Source organism: Zeugodacus cucurbitae, chromosome 3 (genome assembly GCF_028554725.1).
Source record: "Zeugodacus cucurbitae isolate PBARC_wt_2022May chromosome 3, idZeuCucr1.2, whole genome shotgun sequence".
NCBI lineage: Eukaryota > Metazoa > Arthropoda > Insecta > Diptera > Tephritidae > Zeugodacus > Zeugodacus cucurbitae.
Genome location: NC_071668.1, coordinates 30,979,709 through 31,001,421, shown reverse-complemented (window position 1 = coordinate 31,001,421; position 21,713 = coordinate 30,979,709). Strand labels below are relative to the sequence as shown.

Here is a 21,713-nt window from a genome sequence, read left to right as displayed (position 1 = left end):
CGGATGAAATAAACGTATGTTTGAAGGGATCTTACCTATGTCGAAGTGTGCGTAAATTATGCCTTACTCTTAATATGGGAGCTCAACTTCAAAAAATATCCATTAAGGTCAGAATTCTTTGAACATTGGTAAAATTCATTTGTATTAAGATTCACAATATATTTGATTCCAAGAGAGTTTTTGCAACTAAGTGACTACCAATGATGAATTAATAAAAATTAACTGGATTTACCTGGAATACCAGCACGTAATTTGCGATTAACCTATGTATGTGTAATTTCGCTTTGAAATTTGAATGCACCCTAATTTTGTAATGGCAAAAGACTGGAATGATCATAATCGCCTTAAAAAAATAATACAATTTCAAATAACAATTTTCTTCAAAAACTGTTACATTTATTAAGTTTTATATTAATGAAGTACGTGTGTACAGAGCAACATCCATTTGGCCCGCTAATATACGTATCTATAAATATTTGTGCTCTCAAAATCATCAAAGAATAACTGATATGAGTAAAGTAAATATAATTTGATACTGAATTAACTAAGAATAGCTAATTAGTCATTGCGTTCGAAATTGTATTGATTAACTATATGTATACCAAACATACGTACAAAACAGGTCAAGCAATTTGAATTCAGTTAGCTGGGGTAAACAGATTTGATACAAAAAGGTCAAAAATGTCTGCCGCGAAAGTGTACATATTTATGTGTGTACATATGTCTCTACGTCTAGCGCAGCGAGTTGAAAAGATGGGTACATATCTCTTTTACCTTCTTATTAGCCGGTAACACATTCCTATCATAGTTTTGGCCCTGAGTCATATGATAATGAAGTATTAGCGGTTGATGTAGACAAATACAATGGGAAAGAAGTAACAAAAAATAATGTCTGTTCGTATTTAATATACACATATTTATGAAAATGCTTGGAATCCCATGCAACAAATAGAAAATGAGCAATAAAACATGTGGAGTCTGTCTGTATTTCTCTGGTGTATCTGATAGACGAAACAATAAGTAGTTTGAATGTTTAAAAGACGAAAGAGCAGTATTTCTCGGTTCAAGCTGCATTTTATGTATTTTCTGAAGCTGGTACTAAATCGGTAAGACTATCGACATCAATGAATTGGTGTTCATGTCACTTAGAATCAAGAACCTCTAATTATTAGTGATATAAGAAAATATTACTTAGCCAATGGGTCGCATCTTACAAAAAAACCGTTTACTTGGCTTGTTGTAACTCACACACTTGTACCAAAACACAGAGAACTAAAGAAAGTAAATTTACCTTTTAGGAAATTAACAAAAATAAATTGATTGTGTAAAAAAAAGAACTTAATAAGAGAAAAAGGTCTTGTTTTTTGGTTTGCTTTAATATGTGTTAACAAAAGTATATTTAATCAGTTCGGTCGACTATAATGAGAGTGTCAATTTATAATAAGAATAATGAATACTTATATCCGATTGAACATTTGCATGGAACCATTTTTAAAATACACGTCTGTCACACAAATTTAGCATTAATGGGTTAAGCCATTACAAGTATTTGTTGCAAATTATGAGTACATTGCGGTTGACTGTCGCTTTATATACTTCGCGGTGAGTTTCGTATGTTTGTGGCTAGTATTTCTTTTGTATGTAAAAGTAAGTATGTAGATGGCAGAGAAAGAAGAAAATACAGATAGTGAAACTAATGCAGGTAAAGGTATAAACCAACACATTTCAGAAAACAGTAAATATGGAAAGTGAAAAAAACGCTTGTTGATTTTTTGTTACCAAGCGACGATGGGACCCTTTCTGCAAATATTGATATAGTAGATATGTACGTATAGTATATGGCTATAGTCATCGTCAACAGTGGTGGCGAAAGCAATTATGAGCGGCCAACAATCCAAAGCCCAAGCGCTGTTTGATGTTGAGGTTGCGAGTTGCGATTGTTGCATTGCCAGCAAGCAGCGCGGAGCGTGAATAAACCGGCCACAGCGGCAAGAGCTTGATTAAGCGGGCGAAGTAATAAACGTTATTCGATACGTCAGTGTGCGCTCAGTTTTAGTAGCTTGCTTTAAGCTTAACTGTTTTTTGTTGTTCACTTTACTATCAAAGCACAAACGTTTTGTTGCCGTCATGGTTGCATTGGCTTTTTAAGTTTTATTTTCTGAGCGCCACACATTCGCAACATAATTGCGCGCGCTGAGACATTGAGACTTGAACTTGTCAACCGCGCGTGGCTTAACTTCCCCTTTTATTATTGTTTTAGTTATTGTAAACCACTACGCTGCTGTAACCGCTCCACTCATTATTCATGTGTACCATACATATGTACTTGATAGCAACCCATATTAACTTGGGTTTGTCTGAGCTCAGAGCTCAACGCTCTTGCTGAGCTCAGATTTGTATTCGCATTCGCTCACAGCGATACAGGTGCGCGCAGCGTTGGCGCTCATCCGTTACCACTTCGCTGGGGCCATTTACTTGTTATACACACTACTTTTTCACTTGTATGTCTGTCTGTTTGCACACTTGTACATATATGCATTTGTGTGTTTGTACGCTGGCGTTGAGTTTAGTTGCTGGCGAACATGCTCGTGCGTTCGCTTACCTTAATTTGTTCGCATTTCAAAGTTAGTTTAATGCGAGATTTCAAGCGTTTAAGTTTATACGTTTTTGTATTGTCGTAACAAAAGCGAAGCCCAAATTAAGTTTCTGGGCAGCATATGCGGCGTTTGGCTCAAAGTAAATACAAACCAAAAAATATTTTAAAAAATAAAATTGTTAAAAAAGCTATAAAAAATAAACAAATAAAATCGCTCTATCATTTCAACTTTGCCTCAACTTAAATACTCTTACTAAACTAAACTGCGACCAAAACACCTGAAATATTGCAGTAAAAATTTTAATTAGTATTTCAAAATCTGCAATTATTGTGAATTTGCGAGAAGCCCTGTAATAAAAAAATATCGTTTAATCAACACAAGTAAAAAAAAGTGTAAATCTTGCTTAAAATTATACAACGTCGGCGTATTTTAAAATAATTCAAGGAATAAACAATTTAATTGCATCGAAAATTAAAATTTCGAAATTTCAGTTCTAATGCATGAAAAGGCTAATAACCCTAACCGGTAGCGAAAAAGCAAAAATTTGGCAAAAATAATATAATTTGTAAATTCAGTGTTTGCTTTCACAGTTAAGCATTTCCTTATAAAAAGCCAGTAAAAATTTAAAATTTATGTGAAAAAGGAAAGCAAAACGCAAATTTCTTGCATTGATTTTCGTATTCAAATTGCAAAAACGTGCAAACTGGATAATAAAAGTTATTTTACGTTTGCTTTTGCGTGACAAATGCGAAAAAATTGTGCCTCAAAAAATTCAGCCAAGCTGTGAACAGAGTTCAACATTTTCAATTTCTTCCCGTTGGCAGCAATCAAAATCAAATTATATTGAAACGTTTTAACTGGGACGCATAAAGGAGGTAAAACGATACACATGCATATTTATATATACTTAACGACGCTGAATTTTATATTTTATTTCACTAATTATACTACATGTATGTATATGTATGTACGTTGGTGTGTTTTGTCTGTACTTTTAATTTAAAATGCATAATATTGAAACTGTATGTTCCATTAGTTCGTTCTTGCGAGATTACAAGAGTAAATAAATATATTATATTTATATATTTCAATATAGAATAGATTACAGTAGTTTTCCGAAATAACGAATATTCGTTTTAACGAAAACCGCTTATAACGAACAACAAATTTTTACATTGAGTACCTTAAATAACGATAATCCGGGATTTGTAATTACTCGGTTTAACATGAATAAGACATACTACATATGTATGTAGAAAGCGTAAAATAAAATCGAAGAATTTAAAAAAGTAACTTAGAAAAATTCAAAAGAAATTTGCAAATATAATCTTCAAATTCCAACGATTAATCAAGATAGAAATTGAAATTCACAAGTATTACTAATGAGAAAATATATTGATTCTTTGAAGCATATTACTTACATTTAAGGCAATAGTAGAATTCTTTTTTATGTTTTTTTCAATTTTTTAATACTTAATTTTATTTTTAATAATTTAATCAAACAATTTATTATACTGCATTTTTATTAAAAAAACATACCTCTAAAAGTGTACTCGAATTAACGAAAAAATCGATATAACGATCTAGTCTGACAATTATTACTATATATGAAATAACATCCCATTGAACTCTAACCTTTAAGGTTTCTAGATACCACAAAAATCTTATGTTGTTTGGGATGGTGTTATGCTCAATCTTAAAGCCTTAGTTGTGGGGTAGAAAAGTAGAGATATGTATGTATTTTATAAATGTACCATTTGGCATTTAAAAATAATAATTATAATATAAATTAGTTCTTCTCTTCATCAAGTAAACAATAGTTTTCTTAACTGCATGCTGGATTTGGTCTATTTGGCCGTAAAATGAATGCTGAATCCCAAGATTGGTAATGGAGTTGCGAATAGTACGCTCATTAGGCCTATTATATTGACAATAAGTTGAAAAAATGCGCGCGAAACACATTCTTTACGGAACGTGAATTTTCGTAACAAAGTTGAACAATTTGTAAACGTTGTTCAGGCGTAAAGCCTTTCCAAGGCGAAATGCCAAAAAATACTGAACATCACAGCCTGACGTGATCTGTCTGAAAAGGGCTATTGAAAAAAGTCCCTCCACTTGGATATTATATGAGGCATACATCACATAAATCGTACTGATTTTGTTACGAAATGTTTTCGATTGCAATTAAATTTAGTCCCGTCTAAGTTCAGAATCCAAGAACTCACCGTTTGTTAAGTGAACTCCAAAAACTTCAAACACAGTAGTTCAGTTTTTTGTTTGTAAATAGTGCAAAACTTTTTAATGTTACTTTTCATAACACAACAATAATAACAACAAACGTAGCTAAATAGTCAGAATTGGATGCCGTTGCTGTGATATAAATATTTATATTTAAACAACAAATACAACTGCAACAATAATAGCGTTGGCCAACAATGCGAATGCAAAGCAAAACACCACCCATGACTGTTGGCAACGGATGTTTGTATGTATATGTATGTTGCCGCTTTTATTGGGCGCGCATTCGTTAAAAAAAGAGCTCAATTCAAAAGCAAAGACCAATAGGTGGCAAAGCAGAAAGAATTAAATTTGGGTTTAACTCGTTTTGTTTTACACTGTTAGCTTTTATGATGAAATATTATCAAATTTATATATATGTACATATGTATGTATGCAGTGCAAGTGTAGCTACTATCTCATGCGAATTTATGGACAACATAAACAAACAAATGTAATTTGCATAAACTCGTATATTTTTGCATACCATAACTTCCCGTCTATAAAACAACTAGCGCAAAATTAAATTAATGTTTTCTCACTGTGCTGTGCTTTTTTCCTCTTTTATCCATCACCCGAAATCGCTCTCCAACGCCACCGTCCGAAATGGAAGTACAAATTATTTTTCCGTTTTGTGCTAGTGCGGTCAGAAATTAATGTCAGCACGTTGCCAGTAAGTTGCTCCCTACAATCTGTTGCTACTAAAAAGTGCTCGCTACAGCCTTTTTTCGCTGTACTTCTATTTTATTATTATTCATTATTTATGTTAAATGCTGTTATGATTAGCGAAAGGCGGAAACGAGTTTACATTTAGCAATGAAGTATTTTAGTAGAGAAGGCTTACATACTTAACGACAATTCGGAAGAAATAACAATTTGGAAGAATTAAGAATGCTGCTTAAATAAAAAAAATCCACAAAAAATGTTTTATGTGTATTTTGACTGATATATTTAAATGCAATTAATAAACTAATATGAAAGTGAAGATTTTATTTATATGATGATACTAAACTAACTATTAGGTTAATTGGTATCATCCCAGATCAATGCACTACCATTATGAGCAGACTCAAACTGATAGGTAATAAAACTATATAAGAAAATTATGAAAATTATTAGACATTGGAGATATAATATTCTAAATGAAGAATTCCCAAAATGAAATTGTAATTCGACATGTGTGATTTTCTTTATTTCCATTCCATTCAACCTGTTTTTGGGTTGGATAATCAATAACGGTAACGATAGCAATGTTGATACAATGTTATTAGGTACCTTCATACATGAAAGATATGTAATTTTGCATGAGAAACAAATGTTGTTCATGTTGTTCACATTATTGTAGAAAATATCCTTTGAATAAATAATAATAAAACAACTAATAAATAAATATATTGTTCCAAAATTTTTCTATTTTTTGTTTCCGTTACAATATTATCGGTGTGATATTCACTAATCGTTTAGTTTTCGACATTATAATACTCGCCTTTTTTCACTTCGAACTTCGGTTATAAAAAAAATAATTACAGGATATAGCTACTAAAAAATTCAAAACATAGATTGTATATATTTAATGGTGTATAAATCTTTTCGGTCAGACTTATATGATAGATGGTAAAAGGGGTACGGTATTTTTCAATATGAAAACAAACTTATTTTTTTCGAAGATCTAACTTAGACCCTTCATTGCATCTTGCTTAGAAGCTTGAGCAAGAAGTGAAGTATAAAGAGTGATATAATCATATCATCAGAACCTAGAAAATAACTAAATTTACTTGTGGAAGTGTTTCTAAAAACTAAATAATGTATTTTCAGCTAAACTCATCTGAGCAAAGATTCGAACTTTTTGTAGATCTGACATAGTCGGAAGTTTTGACACAAACCATAATTGTCTTAATATCGTCATGTCAGCACGGATGGGGTGACATAATGGGGTGTTGGGTGCTATTACTTAATTTTTCTGCACCTCTTGTCCCAACTTAATCACTCTATTAAGGGTGTTTTAGCTTTAATTCAAATGACACTTTTATCAAGTGTTTACGTTTATGTGAAATATTGTCCACATTATAACATAAAAGTTACTATTTTAGCAAGTAACAAAAAATAAGAAAAAGTGAAAAGACTCAAAGGTGAAAACAACCCCTTGTTGAATTGTTTTATTTTGGACATCGTTTGGGATTTTCGTTCTTTATTTGTTTACTAGGTGGCTGGCGCACTTACGCACATCATCAACATTTACTTTTTGTAATCACATACTTGAGTATGTGAAATTTTAAACAGAACCACTGTCTCTGGTAGCGCACCGTTGCCACCGGAACATCACCTTATTGTGCGCGGGCCGTGCTTCTCCATTCAATACTTCGGCCTACACCATACAGCGCAGCATTTTGCTTTTCTTTCCTCGCAAATCTTAACATTGGGACTGCTAGATAGACGGTGTTGTTCAACAGCAGCAACATTTATAGTTCATTCTCTATGCCTCTTGTCCGTCCGTCCATTTGCACACAATTGCTTATTTTACTTAGCGTGCGTTTGAACCCCCTTTTGGTCATTGTCATGTCATGTATGTGTTTGCAAATCGATTTTTGTTTTTTCATACAAAACTTGTATTAAGTAATTCTTTTTCGCGCTAATGTTAGCATTAACATAGACAATTTTTTTTTCATTGGCTTCCAATATCTTATACGGTTTTATTGTTTGCCAAATCTGCTTTTGGTGTAGTAAACTTTGGTAGCGGTTGTTTCGCTATATTTGGAATTTTAAAACCTCTAAGTAGCTGCTTAAGTTTTTGCTTAACTGTTAATGCCGTATTCATTCTAAATGGTATTTTTAACGCGTCATATAAATTTTGCTTACTTTAGTTATAATTTTAATATATATCTTACTATTTAAATTTATATGTGTTGTTAATTCTTCTATGAAAAGTAGAACAATTAATTTTACATGTATTCCCTTCGCACTAACGATGAACATTATTTAAAATAATTGAGGACAAACTATTTTCAAATCTGTAAATATTAATATATATTAATAGAATACCATCTTTTCCTCATTTTGCCAGACATACATACATATATGTTAAGACCATAATCTATAAAGCGTCAAACGTTTGATATTGACATATGTAACCAAAACGTTCAGAGTCAAACAAATATGACAACTGATTTGACAGTTACATTTATATGAAGGTATTAAATCCTTCTTTATACACATCTATGATGTTTTAATTACAGTAGAAACCCGATTATCCGGATGAAATAAAACCAGGGGTAAAGTTCTATTATGTAAAGGGTTTTACACGAGTCATGGCGGCCAAGTCTTTGATGCACTTCAATTGTAACAACTAACAATAAAAAACAATATCTATAGTTTCAAAAGTTTCTGCATGAAATAGTACTTGACATACATCTCCAGTTTCAATCTCTTTATCAACTTCTCTCTCTTTAGTGTTGAAATCATCAATGATTTTTTCATTAGAATAAACTTGTGTTTTTAAAACATTTTTAAATTAGCAAATAGAGCCGAGACGAATGCGTTCGGATAATCGGATATTCGGATAATAAATGTTTGGAAAATTGCGACTCTTCTGTATTTTAATATAATAAAAGTAAAATTACTTTCTTTAAATTGGGAGACCTATATTAAAGTTTGAAAGCACGCTTTGAATACGAGAATTTCATATTCGGCATTACAATATGGGCGTACTATTTCTATGCATATTTTTTGAGAATATCTATTTTATGACCAAATTTACGTAAACAAAAGACTCAGAACGAAACATGTGCTTTTAGAGCAAAAATAAATTAATTAGTGCAACACAACAAGTTTAATGCAATCTTGCACGCACACCTTTGTGGCAGTAATTGTTGCTTCTACCACCACATGCGCATTTTCCTTACGTTCACATGGAATACGAAAGCATTCAAATAAACATTCCGAAGAGGGGTTTCGGCACTGCAAACGTTTGCTTTGTAATTACATTAAAGGTGAAAATAAAAATAAATCGGACTAAAATTAGCAACAAACAAATTAAATAACCAAGTGTTATAGTAAAATGTTAAAAATATTACAAAATCCATAGAAAATATGAAAGGATACTAAAATGAATACTGCGAGTCTTTTCAGAAACATACTCGTATTGTAATAATTGCTGTAGATGTTGTCACATTTGCTTTCGATTTTTTTATTTTGTGTGCAACTAATTTAATAATTTATATAAAATTTCCACTTTTTAACTAATTTATTTACATATCTTATAATAATTATTTTTTTATTTTTTTCAGCTAGTAACTACAAAACGAAGAACCCACCTGTGCTACCAGAAAATATAAATTATGAAAATTAAATTAAATTATTCATGCGAATGAAAGCTAAATTATATATTGTGTTAATAAAAGATTAGTACCTATATAACAACAATTCAGTGTTACACTCAAATTTCAAAGGCCTAAAACATTGCTATCTATTTAAAAATAAAAGTGAGCTTTAAACGAAATTTCTTAAAACACCACAAACGGTCTGGTAAGGAAGGTAAGTAATACTTTTGATAAAAACAGCTTTAATATACATATGTAATTCTCGTATTAATAAACCGAACTTGGGTACTGTAATATTTATGTGATAAAATAATTAGTGGACAACTCAAACATTCCTTCAACACTATTTACTTCGATTAAACTTTTTAGTACAGTTGATCTCCTTTTTGCACGGTTAACTGGGACAGTAAATTACTCGTGTAAAAAAAAACCGTGCAAAAAAAATCAAATTTTTATATAAAACTCACTATTGGGACCAATTTAAGAAAAAAATCGTGCAAAAAATAGAAAACGTGTAAAAAATATCTAATTTTACATGAAATTCTACATGGAATTCTATCTATTATATTGTTGTTATAGACTTTTCTGGTATTATATGTATGTAAATATTACTGTTAGAAGGAACAAACAACAACTATTCTGGGAATGGTAAAAAAATAATACTTTTCAAAGTTCCGTCATTAATCGCTGTGTCTTCTTTTTTCTTACTTCTTCATACAGCTTCATTTATTTGTTTACGTATTGAAATTGTTTCAACCTTTTCACTGGCTTTCGAATCTAAGATTTGTATTTTTTAGTTTAAACCTAATTTAGAATTTATTAAATTCTATTAACAGCAATGGATCTGTGACGTATTGACGGACGGAATTTTGATTTTATTGCAAAAAAGTATACAATTAAAATAAAAATCCGTGTAAAAAAATAAAACCGTGTAAAAATGGTAACTGGGAAGTGTTCAAAAACAAAACCGTGCAAAAAAAAACCGTGTAAAAAGGAGATCAACTGTATATGCAACAACCTTCCTTGTACCGACCAACTCGGGGAAAACCACAAACTGAAGAAATGAAAAATAAATACCTTATAAATATATCGAATTCTTCTGAAATCTTTGTATAAGCATAAATATGTATGTACAATAACTCAGATATATGGACAAATGCTCTTTTAGTGAACTTTTCGCAGAACTGCGTTGATGCGCATATGCCGAAATGAAGTATTTGGGTTTTTTACCATAAGTTAAGAAGTTAGTCATTGCCGTTTTCACGGAAAACATTATTCAGAATTACGTATGCACACACGTTTGCTTGTATTTACTACGGCAGAAATGATTTCACAACTACTATGCTACTAGTCGGATCAGACAGATCGCATAAGTAACCGGAAGTGTATAGTGCATATTGCCCACTTGATAAAATAACAGTTTTAAAGATACAATAATTACCGCTTCAAAGTAACAATATCATTGTTGAAAAATTTGAAATTGTTAGTACTATTTCTGATAAAAGCCCAGATAAGATTATTTATTATTATTATTTATTCTAGGTATTAGATTCATCTAAAACTACACTGATATAATGACTTGATTTGATTTGAATTTTTATTGCCCATGAACCGATCAATATCTTGCCTGCGCCCCTATTTACTACGTAAAATATTTCCTTATTCCAAATAACTCTAAAATACATATTTTCGACATTATAACAGATTTTGCCTTTTTTATCAGACTTTAATGGGTTAGGTGGGTTTCAAAATTTCCAAATTTAAAAAACAAATTTATTGTCTTCTTAAATGATGCAGTAATTTCAAAATGTTATCAAAAAATATCAATTCAATGTGAGTAGTACCCTTTGGAAGTTCTGTTTATCAGGCCACGTCAGTATGAATATGAAACTTTAAACCCGTTTATCTCAACTCTCAATTATTCAAGTCGGTGGACACGATATCTCAAAACGTTATAAAGCGATTTGGTTAAAATTTTTATATTGTTATTATATAATAACAATTTTTTTTCGAGCCAATATATGCCAAATATTTTACCAAAAAAGTGAGTTTTTGGTTTAAACTATGCCAAAAACACAAATTTCAATATTTACTTTTTATCGAAATCCATATCGAAATGTTTTTGGTTTATTGATTTTGATGAACCAATAATGAGTTATGATGTCCACCGTAAGTCCTTTTTTTGGAAACGTCATGGAAGATGAGGTGCCATCGGCTAAGTTTTCGAAATTTTTAAATAAACAATTAAAAAATACTGTTTAAATATGTGTCTTTGATAGGCTGAAATGCTTAAATGAAATATATGATTGTATATACAGTGATACCCTCTTAAATGACCACATTTTGCGGCAGGGTTTTCCCCGCTTAAGAGCATTCGCTTAAGTGCCTTTCCCGCTTAAATGCCTGTAATATTTAAGCCACAAAAACACAATTGTTTGTAATTACCCTTTTAAGAGCCTTTTAATATTTTTGACATTGAATGCTCTAAGTATTGTCAAAAGGAAACATATACAGTATGCAAAATCCATATTCTTACACTCTATTTTTTTTAGCGAAAATATACATTTTTAAACCATTTTTGAAAACAAAAACTAGATTTGGATGAGAAATTACTGCAGAATGCCAAATGTATTGATTTTTATTTAAAAGTAAATAATATTTCCACAAAAACTAAAAATATAGCATAAACACATGCAAAATCCGTATTCGTACACCCCTAACTGATGCCTATAATCAATAGCATAAATTAACAAGTCCAAGATCGGGTGCGACCGAACATTTTATACTCTCGCAATTTATTGACGTAATTTTATAAAGATATCGTCACAATTCGACGCATATATTCTGAACAAAGTTCAATAGAATAACGAAAATCATCATAAATAGTAGATATATGGGGTCACCTATATTTTCGGTGAAAAATTATTCTTAGGCACCGAGTTCTTACATCAGGGGCCTTGAAAAGTCATGGTCCGATTTTGACAATTTTTCCACAAGTGATGTCACAGATCAAATACAGTATTTGTGTAAAGTTTTATTCCGATATCTTCATTGGTTCCTTATGTATACATAATAAAGTGAAGGAATCAGATGGAATTCAAAATTGAGTTATAAGGGAAGTAGACGTGGTTGTGAACCGATTTAGCCCATATTCCACCCGTGTCATAAGGGTGTCAAGAAAGTGTTATATACCGGATTTCATTGAAATCGATCGGGTAGTTCTTGAGATTTGGTTTTTGACCCATAAGTGGGCGACGCCATTCCCATTTTCCATATTGTAAAAAAATCTCAGTGCAGCTTCTTTCTGATATTTCTTCTGTAAAATTTTGTGTTTCTGACGTTTTTCGTTAGTGAGAAATAAAAGAGTTAGATATGGCGTTGTATATATAAAGTGGCTCACAGCTTATTTCGTGTAAGCAACATTTTTGATAATACTGATATGAAATTAATATTTTTTACTCTGAACTAAATGAACGAATGATGCAATTATATTGATAATTTAGTTTTAAATACAAAACATGTAAAAAAAATTACAAAAGTATTCAAATTCAATATTTTATTAAACAAAAACCAAAAACACTCATAATTCATGGGTCACAGCTTATTTCGTGTGGTATAAAAATTCTTACGAAAAAGTTATAAAAAGTAAACCGAAATAAAATTTCAATAGTTTGTGGAAAAGCCTTTTTGCTCGATTACTGCTTTCATGCGGTTTTGCATTGATTCCACCAATTTTTTTGTATAATCTGGCGATATTTTACCCTACTCTTCCTTCAAAGCCGCTTTTAGAGTTTGGACGCTAGAAATGTGGTGTTTTCTAATATTAATTTCCAGAATGTGCCATACATTTTTAATAACGTTCAAATCTGGCGACTGTGCAGGTGTTTGGACGAGGTGTGGACAATTCCAAATGAGCCAAGTTTGTACAAGACCAGATTTATGTTTAGGGTCGTTGTCCTGGTAGAAGCGAAAAGTGTCACGTATACCCAGGTCTTCTGCACTTTGAAGCAAATTTTGCTTCAGTAAGTCTAGGTACACTTCTTTATTCATAGTGGAGTCTATAAACTCCAATCGACCAACGCCTGCAGATGACATACACCCCCAAACCATTACATGACCGCCACCATATTTTACTGTTGCGCGTAAATTTTTTGTTTGGAGCTCAGTATTTGGTTTCCGCCATACGTATGCTTTACCATTTGACGCAAAAAGATTAAACATGCTCATATCGGCGAAAATAACCGTATTCCAAAAAGCATTGTCCTTGTTTAAATGGTCTTTTGTGAACTGTAAACGGGCCCATGAAAATTGGATTCCCTTAATATTCTGAGCACAGTTTCTGGATGACATTTTTTGCCGAGAAACATTTCAACATCTTTGGTCACCGCTGGAGCACTTAACATTGGTTCTTTTTTAATCTTTTTTAAAATCCACCTCTCATCCGTTTCATTAAAAATTTTATTAGGAGCCTTTCGACCCTTGTTATACACGCGATTTTCACGAACAAAGCGCTGAATTATATATTGAACTGTAGATGAATTTAAATCAACCATTTCAGCAATTTGTTTTTGCGTATTTCCACTTTTAAAATGTTTAATAACTAATTCGCGTTTTTCAATTGAAGTGCGTGGACCCATGTTGATATACCGCGTAATTGCAACTGATCTGCATTGTTTTTAGAACATAAACTGCTTCTTAAGTATTCATAGTTCACACTTTGATTTACCGTTAGTTTTCTGCATCCGTTATTTCCATGTATCACATGAACGAAAATCAACACACGAAATAAGCTGTGACCCATGAATTATGAGTGTTTTTGGTTTTTGTTTAATAAAATATTGAATTTGAATACTTTTGTAAATTTTTTTACATGTTTTGTATTTAAAACTAAATTATCAATATAATTGCATCATTCGTTCATTTAGTTCAGAGCAAAAAATATTAATTTCATATCATTATTATCAAAATTGTTGCTTACACGAAATAAGCTGTGAGCCACTGTAAATGATCAGGATGACGAGACGAGTTAAAATCCGGATGTCTGTCTGTCCGTGCAACGGATAACATGAGTAAAAATTAAGATATCTTAACGAAACTTGGAACACGTATTTCTTGGCATCCTGAGGAGGTTGCTGCCGAAAATGGTATACGCCCACAAAATGGCGGAAACCGAAAAAAAGTGTCGTAACTAAGCCATAAATAAAGTTATAAAATTAAAATTTGGAATAAAGGATCACACTAAGAAGGGGCATATTTGGATGTAATTTTTTGGGGAAGTGGGCGTGGTGCCCAAATCAGTTATTTGTATATATCTCGCAAACCAATAAAGCTATATAAACCAAACTTTCTGCAGTCAGTTCTCTTACGTATCCCACCACACACCATGAAAATAGTTATTTTAGGTAAAAAGACAATGTTTCATTATTTTATTTACAAATTAAAGTCTAATCTTCTTTTAGTTTGGGCCATAACATTTTAAATCTCTTCCTCCGTCACGTCTAAATCTCTGTGGATATTCAAGAGAGCCATTCCTTTCAGGCGTGTTTCTCCAGTTTTATTTCTTAAATATGTTTTAAGCCTGCGAAGTGAGGAAAACGAGCGTTCCTTTGAAGAGACAGATATAGGGATTGTTGCTCCAATCTTTAAAAAACGATGCACTGTTTGGAAAATTTTCATTTGAAAAACAAATAATAAGTAAACTTGTGTATCTAATTCAGACCAGTTTTTTCTGGTTGTTTTTATTAAAAATATAGACATTTTAGTTAAGGCACTCAAGTATTTTTTTGCAAATAGCATAATTTTTATACTCTCGCAACAAAGTTGCTAAGAGAGTATTATAGTTTTGTTCACATAACGGTTGTTTGTAACACCCAAAACTAAACGAGTTAGATATAGGGTTATATATACCAAAGTGATCAGGGTGAAGAGTGGAGTTCAAATCCGAATGTCTGTCCGTCCGTCCGTCCGTCCGTCCGTCCGTCTGTGCAAGCTGTAACTTGAGTAAAAATTAAGATATCTTGATGAAACTTGGCAAACTTATTTCTTGGCACCATAGGAAGGTTGCTTTCGAAAATGAGCAAAATCGGACCACTTCCACGCCCACAAAATGGCGAAAACCGAAAACACATAAAGTGCCATAACTAAGCCATAAATAAAGCAATGGAAATAAAATTTGGTATGAAGGATCGCACTATGAGGGGGCATATGTGAATGTAATTTTTTTGGGGAAGTGGGCGTGGCCCCGCCCCCTACTAAGTTTTTTGTATATATCTCGCAAACCAATAGAGCTATATAAACCAAACTTTCTGCAGTCGTTTTTTTTCAGATTTTTTTACAAAATGGAAAATGGGCGTGGCGTCGCCCACTTATGGGTAAAAAACCATACCTCAGGAACTACTCGACCGATTTCAATGAAACTTGGTTTGTAATAGTTTCCTTACATCCTAATGATATGTTGTGAAAATAGGCCAAATCGCATCACAACCACGCCTAATTCCTATATACCAGAACTTTGAAGACGATCTGAATCGTTTACATTACAATATATATAAAGTAAGCACTAGTGAAGATATCGGTGCAGAACTTCGCACAACTATGTTTATAGTGGGGCAGCCCCATTCTAAAAATCCCCGAAATCGGACCATAGGTTTTTAAGGCCCCATATATCGAACTTCTATCGAACTATCGGTGCTTCTAACCTAATTTTATGGTTTCCAACTTTCAATGGACTTTATACAATATATATAACGAATATGTGGGTCAAATTGTGTACTATATTAATAAATGAAATAAATAAATTGCGGGAGTATAAAATGTTCGGTTACACCCGAACTTAGCCCTTCCTTACTTGTTTTTAATTTAAATTTATTTCACAACAGTTTGCTCATGGAACGAAAACTGAAAGTCATAATAAATGAGTTTTTAGTTTTCCTGTGTTATGATTAACAATAAACTCTAAAAAAAATAATAGAAACCATATTGGTGATTTTTCAGTTCAGAACTAATTTTCAAAAGAAGTCCATTTTCGACTCACAATTCCCCTTAAATCTAAAAAATCCAGTTCAGCAGCCACAGAGTTATAAGGCAAACTCATTACTTTGAAGCATATTAAAAAAATGTCTCTGTCCAGTTTATATTTTTCTGGGTTTTTTAATTGGCCTACATTCCCACAACTTTTTAACACAACTTTTTATACAATAGGTTTTTTTTCATAGTTTCAAAAAATTAAATTCTATCAGCAGAAAAGTATCAAAATAGGCCGTTTGTGAACAAAAAAATTATCAAATCACAAAATTTAGAAAAAAAGTATCAAAAAAGATACAAATGTATCAAAACGGCAACGCTGTTAGTGACTAATGTATTCATTTATTTTACATATTCATACATCGGCGGCAGAAAGATTGCTTTGAAAACAACAAATTACAATTTTTCAAATGACTATGTAGAATTAAATTCTATTATTTAAAAATTCAATTATTTGGGGGGGTTAACACCCCAAAACCCCCCCTAGCACTTACAAGTATTGCGACAACACTTTGTTGAAGTATATTATATTATTTCATTAAACGACTAAACAGGAAAATTTGTAAGCTATAACATGCTTGAAACATATTAAATTAAATTTAAAACATGTTTGGCGTTCCTAAAGTTCCTAAATTTACACAACTTGTATAATTTAATAACTTCCTGCAAATTTCGTAAGCGCATCATACACCCAGCAAAAAATATTTCTACACATTTTTTTCGTTGTACATACATATTACATACATAATATACATACATATAGGTAAATAAATTTTAACATTGCACCTAAACCGAGGAAAATGCACATCCGGATTTTCTTAAAGTTCCACTCTTATTAAATTTTGACGAGGAATAATTATAAAATGTGCTTTATATTTTTAGTGTCCATATGGTGCAAGATTCGTTCTAAACACCCAATAATTAAGCATAATGGTGTATGCACAGTTTAGGTACGTATGAAGCAGGAGCCTTTGCTTAAGTCAGTTCAAGTCGTAATCACGTGATTTAGTTGAAGAGATACATATCATTCGAATAAACTCTAAACTACAATCACATGTAATGGTCCGCTCGTAGTTGCAGCTGCGTCTGCAATTACAGACAACATTTTTTATTTGCTTCAAACACGTACATACACCTGCGTGTGAAGAGTAAACAAGTGGGCAATATAAAGCAATGTATGCATGTTATTCCAACTTCTTCCCCTTATATTCCCATCATATTTCTATAACAGCCTCATGCTGTTACCATCAGAACCCATCGAATTTGAAACGCCCTAATACTCAACCGCCCAACCGCCCAACCGGCTGACGTTTGTTTTGATTAGTATTTCTTATTCCTTATTGATTATATCTGATATATTTGCTTACAGTGTTTATTATTTACACTTAATCGATTATTCCAAGGAAAGGAAGCTACATTTTTAAAGGAAAATGTAATTGAAACAGGCGATAGATAATTGACATTAAAGCTAAGTTCGAATTGAATAATATATTATCTCACGTGTTCACCTCGTTTCAGTAAGATATGCATGTACAAATGTATGTCACTTAGAATACGAAATATCGAGTGTAAATTAATGATAGGAAAGTATTATATAATATACTTTCATATACATATATATATGAACGGTGGCTATAATTATACTAATATAAACATTGCTGTTTTTAGTGTCGTGCATTATTTTTATCGGACGAACGTAAGTCTACATTTATTAAACTTTAACAATATATTCTTCGTATAGTGTATTTAATGAACGAATATTATACTAAACTAAAGATTTTTTAGGGGTGTATGGTATACATTTGATAAAACCCTACTTTGAGTATCAAGAACGTTGTTGCTCCACATATTACCAATAAACACGACTCAGTTTAATAACTTTTTAAAATTATTTGCTAAATTGTTTCAGATTTCAAAAAACAGAAACTCCGTCCTAATATGCACGTACAAGTTCACTAAATCATCTGCTGTTCGCATTTTTGCACAAATATCTTTTACGCTATATTCAGCGAGTCTTATTTAGAAAATACTTGTTTCGCTATTTAATGTCGAAGTTTTTGGCTTTGACTCATCATCTCTCCACTAGATGAATTTTATAGCTGTTTTTGTTTTTAGTAGCCGAGCCATTTGAGAAATTCGCGCTGTACTATTATGGCTTGCCGCTGGCATGTGTTTCATTGATGATGATGTTACGATATTGTGAATTTTGGTTATTTCGTTTTGAGTTTTTTCAATGCTTTTTCACAAAAATAGCACCTAATATACATACATATGGACATATATGGAGGACTGTATATACATATGTATACACGTTTTGTCCATTTTAAATATTGCTTTTATTCTCTGCTTGTGTAACGAATATTTGGATGAATTTTTAGCTGATGTGCGACATTCGATTTTAAGAACTTGCATTATTTAAGCTTTTTTGGAAGTTATCAACCGTGCCGAGTTACCTGAAAGAAATGCAATGAGTGAAGCGTTTAGAGAACCAATTAAGGCTAATTCCTGTATTGAACAAAAAATTAAATAAAGTTCACTGGATAATAGAGAGCTTTTCGTCTCCCAATAAAAAAGGTATATAAATAAAAATTGTCGACGAATTATACGAAGTGACAAAAAATTAGTGGAGAAACGATCCCACAGGACATCAAAAAAATGTGTGGAATCAATGCCTCACAGATGTCAAATAGTAATGAAACAATAAGTGCCTTTCCAAAAAGCACATAAGACGTTGTTAATTAGCAGTTCACATAGTAAAATATTTCCTCTGAATTAAATTAAGATACCTGAGAGATTTACCGAAGTTTTCGGTGAAAAATTACCAGGGGGCACTGAATTCTTCATATTCGATATTTGGGGCTTTGAAAAGCTATAGTCCGATTTCGACAGATCCGATTGCCACAAATCATATACAGTATTTGTGTAAAGTTTTATTTCACTATCTTTATTGGTTCCTTATGTATATATTATAAAGTAAAGGAATAAGATGGAGTTCAAAATTAAATTACATGTGAAGTTGTTGTGGTTGTGAACCGATTTTATCCATTTTCCACACTTGTCATCTGCGTGTCAAGAAAATATTATATTCCGAAATTCATTCGCATCGGTCGAGTAGTTCCTGATATATGGTTTCTGACCCATAAGTGGGCGATGCCACGCCCATTTTCCATTTTGTGAAAAAATCTTAGTGCAGCTTCATTCTGCAATTTCTTCTGTAAAATTTAGTCTTCTGACGTTTTTCGTTAGTGCGTTAACCCACTTTAGAAATTTTCAACCTAACCTTTGTGTGGGAGGTGGGCGTGGTTATTATCCGATTTGAACTGTTTTCATGGTGTGTGGTGGGGTTCGTAAGAGAATCGACTGAATCTGAAATTCCAAGTGAAAAAGAAAAAATGTAAAGGTATAATTAGCTTCCTTAGGCTGTACAAGCTTGTCCTGCATTTATGTCTATGTGTGGCCAACATGAAGAAGTCGAAGGCATCACTTACTGAAACTTGTATAAATCAATGTGGTCAAAATGAATTCAGGGATAACTCGACAACAACATAGCTACGACATTGCCTTTTCATACATACATATGTTATATGAAGTATAATAAGAGCATTTTAAAATTAGTTATTATTTTCCCTTTGGTACAAACCAGCATACATTATGTTCCTTACCATCACTGAAATTGCGGAATTATAATCACAAGTGTTTCCACCTTTATTACCCAAGCGCTTGAGAAGAGACGCACGAAACTCTTGCGGGAAACACAGATCAGGTAGGGTGTATTCCTTCATTCATGTACATGAATGCCTTTTATAATATGTAGATATTAAAGTATGTAGACATATGTACAAAAAGCGCATGTCCGTAAAAGCGCATTCTATTCCTTTTTAGTTTGATCGAAAGCAATAAAGGACAGAACTTTAAAAATTCTGTGTAGTACAACAATTCTGATAAACAAGTAAACGATAATTGGCTTACAGGCATACAACAGCAACAAAAACGATTATAATAAAACCAACAGCAACAATAGTAAGCATACTCAGCAGAAAGAAACTGCAATAAAGAACTAAAATCAAGTAAGGACGCGCTAATTTCGGATGCAATTTGCAAAGAAATTGCAAATTGCTCTGCATCCCGTGGAGAAATATTTTTAGATGTTGGCATTACATTAGACTATAGACTAGACCGATTTCATGACTAGAAAGAGCCGGACGGTCTCTCAAACACTTGCTGTCACGCAATTTTATTAAAATACCTCACAACTTGACCCATATATTCTACATAATGTCGACTAGAATGACGAAAACCTAACTGTATAATTTCTTAGGTTATAAGACTTTCCTAGGTGTCCTAGGTGGAGTTTCGAAAGGTTTGGTTGTGCCAAGCCTCGAAGGACTATTTGTGAAAGGTTTTATTCAGAAGTCTTTAACAAAAAGCTTTTACACTGTGCAACATGTTGCAAGTGTATAACACCCGCAAAAGAAGTCCCAACAGTGCGAATAAAAGTGGAAATATAAAAAGTCAAAGTATAAAGAATAAATGAACTTGGAATGCCTGCGCACAGTGCCCCAGCAGATTCCTTTAAAACAAGACTTCGTCATAAAGCGACAACGAGCGCGGACAAAGCAAGCAGTGGCAGTGAATGGCATTAAATTGAGTGGCAAAGCGCAGCATAGCAGCCATCAAATGTGGCATGGCAGGAATGAAACTGGAAATGCCAAGTTAAGGCGTGGAGTCAAGCGGTGCAGACGGAAAGCGAAATCAAGAATTTGCTACTTAGCAAAAATAGTACAACAAACCAATGTGGTGGGAATATGTTGTATGTGCCGGCGTGTGCATACGTGCTCCTCACACATACATCCATGTATCTGCACATTCCAATAGTCAGCTCTGCAGGAGCTTTGCTATTTGATAACCGCTTGGCAGCATGGAAACAACAATGGAATGTGAACTATTATGGTATGCACCGATGTGGCGACGGTTTTTTTGGTGGGCTAACCTTAGTCAAGCTTGCAAGTGAACTGAATGTGAAATTGTATTATACTATTTTGAGCTGCTACTGCTTGCATTTGAAGGAGCGAATGGTGAATTTGTTGTATTCTCGTGGCAAAATCACATACCATCTGTTTCATTACAGATTTAATCATGTTTTTATTCTTAAATCGTGTATTGAAAATAACAATAAAACAAAATAAGAAATATGCAGTCGCTTCTTTATATATAAGTCAATTGAACTTTAGCGATTTCATCATTTGTTTTTAGTATACGCTCTATCATGAAGTGGAAACTGTGTGGTGCCAACAATGTGGCGTTTCGTGCAGCAAAGTAAAAGGGAAGTATCATTCGTACGCTTCGAATAGGGACCATACAACACGGCCCTCTTAAGAAGCCACTGAATACACACTGGACCCGCAGCTGCTGCTTGTAGTAAAAGCAGCATCAGTCAAAACAGCTGGTGTAGTAGAATCTTGGATATGATCCTCCAATGGGTGGACTAATATTAAAATGA

At 32.6% G+C, this 21,713-nt stretch overlaps 1 protein-coding gene across 3 annotated transcripts in view; it reads left to right on the top strand.

The window, feature by feature from the left end:
- Positions 1 to 2,714: 2,714 nt before the first annotated feature.
- Kcp_3 (uncharacterized) overlaps positions 2,715 to 21,713 on the top strand; it is a 92,548-nt gene continuing 73,549 nt past the window's right edge. For 2 of the 3 annotated variants that reach the window (XM_011196037.3, XM_011196036.3), the window contains exons 1-2: positions 2,909 to 3,472; positions 9,158 to 9,404. The gene's annotated coding sequence lies outside the window, so the exon portion shown is untranslated. Of the gene's footprint in view, positions 2,737 to 2,908; positions 3,473 to 9,157; positions 9,405 to 21,713 lie in introns of those variants that run through there. The other variant, XM_054226468.1, reaches the window with a different exon arrangement.